Source organism: Lactuca saligna, chromosome 4 (genome assembly GCF_052625555.1).
Source record: "Lactuca saligna cultivar CGN05327 chromosome 4, ASM5262555v1, whole genome shotgun sequence".
Taxonomy (NCBI): domain Eukaryota; kingdom Viridiplantae; phylum Streptophyta; class Magnoliopsida; order Asterales; family Asteraceae; genus Lactuca; species Lactuca saligna.
The window spans coordinates 280,825,414-280,832,635 of NC_136420.1; the positions used below are offsets into that span (position 1 = coordinate 280,825,414).

At 34.5% G+C, this 7,222-nt stretch overlaps 1 long non-coding RNA gene across 7 annotated transcripts; it reads left to right on the forward strand.

Moving 5' to 3' along the window:
* Positions 1–1,336: 1,336 nt before the first annotated feature.
* On the forward strand, positions 1,337–7,019 carry LOC145043666 (uncharacterized). Of its 7 annotated transcripts, none has more exons than XR_013681106.1 (9): positions 1,337–2,093; positions 2,360–3,941; positions 4,034–4,297; positions 4,985–5,098; positions 5,172–5,869; positions 6,021–6,214; positions 6,295–6,430; positions 6,586–6,637; positions 6,778–7,019. It is a non-coding gene; the product is annotated as an uncharacterized LOC145043666 (long non-coding RNA). The 7 variants fall into 7 exon arrangements; XR_013681109.1 differs by having other exon boundaries at positions 4,034–4,099; positions 4,207–4,297; positions 5,172–6,214; XR_013681111.1 differs by having other exon boundaries at positions 2,360–2,428; positions 4,034–4,099; positions 4,207–4,297; positions 5,172–6,214.
* Positions 7,020–7,222: the final 203 nt, after the last annotated feature.

The following is a 7,222-nucleotide window of genomic DNA, read 5'->3' on the forward strand; positions in this document are numbered from 1 at the left end:
ACGCGCCTTGCATCCTGTTCGAGCCTCGCATGCGCGCTAGCTCCTCTCCTATCGCTTCGTGGCATTTGCTCCAGCAGCCGCATGTCCCTTCTGCCAGCACACCCTCCGAACCTCGGCTCTATAAATAGCAGCCTACGAGACTTGCCGACTAACTTTGAAATTTTGGCACCTTTTCACCCTTTTTCAATATTTTTAGTATTTTGATTTCCCCCGAAGCCCCGATATTGATTCCAAAGCCTGAAACATGTCACGAGACTCCCGAGAAGCCCAAAAAATTTATCTTTTCGGTTTTGGAGCCCTACCTTCGCAGAGCCCGGTTTTCAATTAAGCTCCCGATTTTTAACATAAAAAGTCATATTTAAAGCCGAAACGTTCTGCAAATTACTATTTTAACCCCCGATTAATTTAAGGTGAGTTCAATATATAGGAACAATTGTATGTTATGTGTTATATGTGCTATGTGCTTTTCAGTGATATTATTCCGGGTTATTTTCCCGTGTTATTTTATTCGCTATGTTTATAGCAAATGTAATACCTTTGACCATGTGATCAGTGAAAGGAGTTAGATTCACATTGGTACTGGTACGTAGCCTCTAGCCATGTAGAGCATGTCTCCGTAAGAGAATGACTTCGATTCTATGGCATTGGCAAATGGTTAAACAGGACTATAAGCCTGAAATCTAACAAGATGTTAATCAGAAATTGCATGTCTTCTATGCCATTTGGGCCAAAGTTTTATTGATGTATATCAAGCATTGAAAAGTATATCTTTGAATGAAGTCTTTGATTGATATGAACGCTTCTCACATGATTTCACATATGTCTTTGTTGTTCCTCTTTGCTTCTGCCATATTGAAGTATATATATGGCATAACGTTATATTGTATCTATTATTGAACTCACTAAGCGTCACCGCTTACCCTATCAATGTTTAACAATTGAAGGTGATAAGTAACTAGTATGATCACATACTGTTGAAAGATTTAGAATAGTTTGTAATAGTACTTTTGTACTCCAGTTTATGTTTGTATAAATTACAATATCTTGGGTAGTTATGTAATATATAACACATTCACTACAAGAAAACAGCCCTTTAATGACACGCAATCAATGACACTCGCTGATAGACAACGTGCATTTGTAAGTGCCCTAAAAGATAATGTCAATTTTGCAAAATTTGAAGGATAGAGGGCACGTATTTGTGTGCACCCTAAAATTAGTGTCAGAAAAGAAAAAAAAGAAATGTGGAGGGCGCCTTTCATAAAATGCGCATCATGTAAATGTGTCACTTTATAATTTTTAAGTGAAACACGCATTTTAAGCGGGAAATGAAATCGACAAAAATTAACCCCAGAATCCCAAAAATTAATCCCCCCGCCTCTTCTACTTAGTAAGAAAAAGCCCTAGGTCCTTCATCGTCATCTTTAGTATCATCAAAGATCTCGTTCATGGGATCTCTACTCGATCTCCTTCTTATCAGTATCATCAAACATCTCGTACACCCCCTCCGCCCTATCTATAAAAACTCTCTCTCTCTCTCTCTCTCTCTCTCTCTCTCTCTCTCTCTTCCATTAACCACAACAAATGGTTTCTCGAACACAAGTCAGGGAAAACCTAGGTCGATTCTCCACGTTTTAGCAACAAATTTGTGGACATCGATATACATATTGTGATTTCAAAGTCATGTTATAAAATCAACATTCCCTTAATTTCAATTTGATGCAGGTAATACACGACCAACTACAAGTCTCTCTATCTCTCTCTATCTATCTCTCTCTCTCTCTCTACCCGCTACTGTTTGACAATAACCTAGGCACCCACCATCCCTCTTCTTCTCTCTGGTTCACCACCACCACCAACAAATCCTCATTATACCACAAGATTAAAGAATGAAACATTGGTTTTATGTTTTTGAATCCCAGGTATAAGATTTGTTGATGTTATTTTTTCTTAGTCTGCTAATTTAGTATTTTTTTTTTTTTGGTTTTTTAGGGCTGCTCATGGTGTGATGATGATGCGAAGAAGGGTGACACCGGTTCGCTGAGTCACCCCTCCGACTTCTTACACCTGGGTAACACAATTATAGATTTAAGGTATTTTTTTGTTTCGAAGTGCTTCTCGAATCCTACAACCCTCAGCCCATCCATTTTCTTCTGTCTTTTGAAATCATATCTATTTTAGAACTCAATTTTAGATTTTTTAGGTCTTTAATATTGATCCATTTGACTTTACAATCGTTCTTCTACCTCTTCTGTCCTACTTCGTCACTGTGATGCTGCTTCAGCTTCATTCAATAATTATGGAAATTAGGGGATAAAGAAAATGGTATTGCCTGACTTTGTTTATGGTGGTTCAATAGGTGGACCTCCCCCATCCCCATGCCAACTTATCAGAACAGAGACTAGCAGCAGCAGGGGACTTCTAAGAGGTCGGTGATTCAAACTACTCTTCACCTTGAAAGGGTTATTTCCATATGTAAAGTCGAATATGCTTGGAATCCTTCAAAGTGTTCTCATTGTAAAGTTTATTGTTATAAGGACTCTAACTGCGGAATTTTAATTGCTAATCAAAAGAAAGAAGAAGAGGAGAAAAGCAAAATAGAAAAAGGTAAAGAAGACGTTTCTATTGATCTTATGCAAGTTCTTTTGGCTAGCACTAAAGAAGTCAAGGATAAGAATGATGGTTTTGAAACTGTGGTGAAGAAAAACAAAGGTAATAAGTCGAAAGTCAGCTCTAATTCAGTTGTAGGGGAGAGGAAAAAATTTGTGATCCAGGGGCAGTATGGAAATAATTCGAAAAATGAAAGATTAGGGGCTGAGGCTGGTAATCACATACAGGGGCAAAATGTGAATAATCCAAAAAATAAAAATTCTGGAGTGTTTTCTGGAAATAGCGTTCAGGGGTATTATGGAAATAACTCTATTTTGTCGGAAAAAAGATATGTTCAAGGAGGGAAAGCTAGTAGCAAAAATGAGTAGGGGTATAATAGGTAGAATTCTGATTTTAATGGTAAAAAAGGAATTCATTTGGTTGATAAAGGGCAAAGTAGTAATTCTAAAGGTTATGATAAAAAAAGGAAGAGGTTTTGGGGGTTCTTTATATCCTGAGGGTAATTTAGGAAGTTCTAGTGATAAAGGAATTAAGCAGGATTATTTGAAAAAAGAGGATGCGGGCAATAAAATTGTTTTTACGCAGAGCTATGTTCCAAAATCTGGAAGGGATTTTAAAGTTAGCTCAAATTTTGATAAGTTCCACCAAAATGTTAAGGGTGTGGCTCCGATTAATTTAAATGTTAGCAATTCTTTTGGAGTTCTTCAAGATTCTTGCAATGAAGAAAGTGAGGAAGCTTTGTATGAAGAATTTGGATTGGATAAATTTTCTTATAAAAATTTTATGAATCAAGTGGAAGCTACCGATGGTACCACGGGGCTGGATACCAACATGGATCCTGTTATTAATGATGATTAGCTTCAGTTTCTGGTTAGTGAGGGGTTTGATTCTTTTTAATGTGTTTTGGTGTTTTTGGGATTTCTTTGAAGGTTGGTGAGTTTTGGTTTCTGGAATGTGGAGGTTTAAGAGCTTCTTAAAGATTGATGTCTTTGAAGATTGTTCTAGACGGAAGAGCTTTGTTTTTTATATCATTGGTTTTTATTTTAGTAGCTATGTTTGGTTTCATTTGTTGCAGTGGAATTGGACTTGGAAGTGGATTGGTTGGCGGAGATTAGATAGATTTTTGTATTTTTTCCTTGTTGTTTCAAGTTAGTTGTTTAGTTTGGGTTGTAGTTAGTTTTTTTGGGGCGGTGGCCCTCTTCTCTTTTTAATGTTTTTTCTTTTTTAATATATTTTTCCAAGGGGTTTTCCCCTTTTATCAAAAAAAAAATATGGTTTGTATATTCTTGCATTTGAATGCGTACTGTACTAAGGATCTTGAAGGAATCCTTGTATGCTCTCCTATTTTTGATCTACAACTATTACCGTATTCTTCTTTATGATTGAATTTATTGACATTTAGAAAATTTGGATATTTTTTTAGGTCAAAAGGACTAGTTTGAGTCCAGAGCCTGAGTCTCTTTGTTATGAGGATGGAGAGTTAGAGCTGGTAGAAGCATCTGATAATCTTGAGGACTATATGTGTTTTTTCAATCCTATTATCAATAGTAGCAATTGATTCTAATGGGACTCATGCTTGTTACTGGGTTGTTTTAGCTTTATGGAGAGAAGTGAGCAAATATTCATAGGTTCTTATGGCTGATGATGATGGCACTCATGTTTGTTATTGGGTTTCCTCTAGCCAAAGGTGAACATCCAATCTAACAATCTTAATTGCTTATCCAATCTAACAATCTTCCTCTAGAATTAATGTGTGATGCCCATTTAATCATGCTTTTGCAACTGTTCGTAACATTAAATCCATTTTGACTTCTAAGCATTTGGGTAAAAGTGATTGATTATGGTGTTTTTGATTACTTAGCTACAAAATAATCAGATTTTTATATTAAAAAAAACGGCAAGAAACTGTAATATACAAACTATTTTAACATTTAGGTCAAATCTATTTATGTAGAATTGTGTGTGAACTTGTCTGAGTTCTGATCATCTTTAGTATATCAAAAAGGTTTCATTTCATTTTTATATCCTGCCCACTTCAGTTTCTATGTATTTATATATCTTTCACACCACACATCTCTCTGAACAATCAATTGAAAACTCTATCTTTATATTTTTAAAATTCGACTCTTTTGTTTTCCTTTTCTTGAATAACAAGTCTGAATACCATAGCAGTATATCAGATGAATTCTTGCTGTTGTGGCAACTGTTTCTTTAGGGCATGTCCCCCTTGATGCAGTGCAGGTCTCTTTTTTTCAATCTTGTCAAAATATCAATGATCAATAATAGTCTGATAATGGCGACTTACTTTGTATCATTGTATTTTGATTGAGATAAACCAAATAAATTTAATATATGAATATTTTTTTCTCGATAGTGTTGCTCATTTTTTGGAGTCACGTGGAATGATTGATGAAGCTTCGAAGTTGCTACAAATCCTAATTATAGATTTGAACTAGCCATTCAGCTTGGTAAACTAGAGATCGTGAAGGTAAGCAAAAGATATTCCAATACTTGAATTTATGAATTATAATTAATAATAACATTTGTTTATGTGTATATAGGATATTGCACTAGTAGCACAAAGTGAGTCGAAATGGCTGAATTCCCAATGTCTTTCCAAATAGGTCCTACTGATACTATTTCTTGAATGAGAAATGATTTGTACTATAACTCCATTCTGTAAAAATCTATCTCAATAAGAAATTATAATTATTGCAAATTTGGTTTCGTCTCATTTTGTTGCTCATGCATTAGATATGGAAGCCTTTCTTTTCTGATTAACTTTTCTTCTGAGGTTCAAACTTGTTGTTCCTATTCTAAAATGATGATTCTTTCAAGTCGGGAAAGAAGTGTATCAAGTTTATACACTTTGATTGATATAGGGTTTAGAGGTCAAAAGAGTATACACAAACAATTGAAGCTAGAGGAAACTGAAGTTACATGTAAAGGCTTAGGAAGTTTTCCTTGGATCAGTGAAGCTCAAGGTGGGGTTGGTTAGTTTTCTCTCAATGAGGAATATTTTTTCACTGTATGGTTTAATGGAAGATGAAATCAAGCTTTGCAATTTACTGATGAGGACTGGAAACAACTGAATGACATTAGTTATTGGATACAAGGAAGATGTCTAGGGGGTGTACTTCACATGAAACATAATTATGCTTCAAAACTTACTGAAGCTCATGAGTTTGTTGCTGAGTTATCATGTTATGTGAATCAGAGGAATCAAAGACAAACTGTTGCAGGGGGCATTAATTTATCGGTAAACACTTTTGGCTGTGTTTGATTGATAACTATTTATGTGATTAAGTTTACCTTATACATGATAATGGTGCACAACAATGTCTTTTACCAGCATTGTTTTCCTATACCATATTTTTTTGAACTCTTTTCATACATGCTTCTGCTCCTAGTGTATATTGGAAGCTTCATCAGAGTCAGAAGATTCCGAAATATAAGGGGTTCATTTTTATCATGAGATTCTGTAAGCTGTTAGCCGTTTTTTTTTGTGCCTTTTATCCATTACATCATATTTCTTCCACCCAATCAGCATCGATCCACCAAATTTGGTCTGCAAGGAGGGTTTATTTGGGATTGGGTTGACCAGGTTTGAAACTCATCTCTTAAATTTTATAAAATTGTAAATATGGTGCAAGGGTAGTTCTAAATATTTGCATCTGGTTTCAGGGGTTACTCAAGGAAAATGCAAATGGTAGCAAATACTGGGCATATGGTGGTGACTTTGGAGATACACCAAATGACTTAAATTTCTACTTAAATGGTCTCATATGGCCTGATCGGACTCCTCATCTTGCTCTAAATGGTGATTACTATAATTTTTTTGCTTAGTATTTAGGTTTTTGTTTAGTTATTTCCAACAAAAATGTTTCCATGATGAATCTTTTGGTAGAGACAATGTATAAGAATTACTTCATTGAGCTAATTATGATGTGATCCTTTGTTTATTTGTTTTCAAAGGTCAAGTATTGCTATCAACCAATTAATTTCATTCACCAATGGCGTAATTAAGGTATCAATATCATCACTCTTACTTATTTGTCTATATCATTTTCATGAAAATGTTTATGTTGCGTATTATATATTCATATGTCCAGTTGTGCTTTCTATATAGCTAATGTTAACCTTGGTCTTTGCGTTTTTTGTTCATAGATTACAAACACCAATCTCTTTCAAACAACAGAAGATATAGAGTTTAATTGGGTGATTGAAGGTGATTTTGGATCTTGAAACGAGACTCAAGCCAAATTAAACACATAGAGAGTTGTTGGCACATAGTAAGCTAGATGATGCAATTGTATATAAATGAGTTCATTTTTTTATAACATTTACTCACTTTTGGAATAATTATTTGTATTTGACCTACTAGTGAAATTAATTATCTTTGTTATGTATGGTATTTTATTTTGTATTATGAGATTTTTAATGTATTATATAATTCGAAAATTAGTAAATCTATAAATAATATTTTTTTAAACATTTAAAATTATGATACGCAAAAATGTGTGTCATCTTCATTTATGACATGACCTTTCTTTACATGGGCTTTCTTGATACGCATTGCGTTTCATTAACACGCGCGTCGTAAGGTTATGAC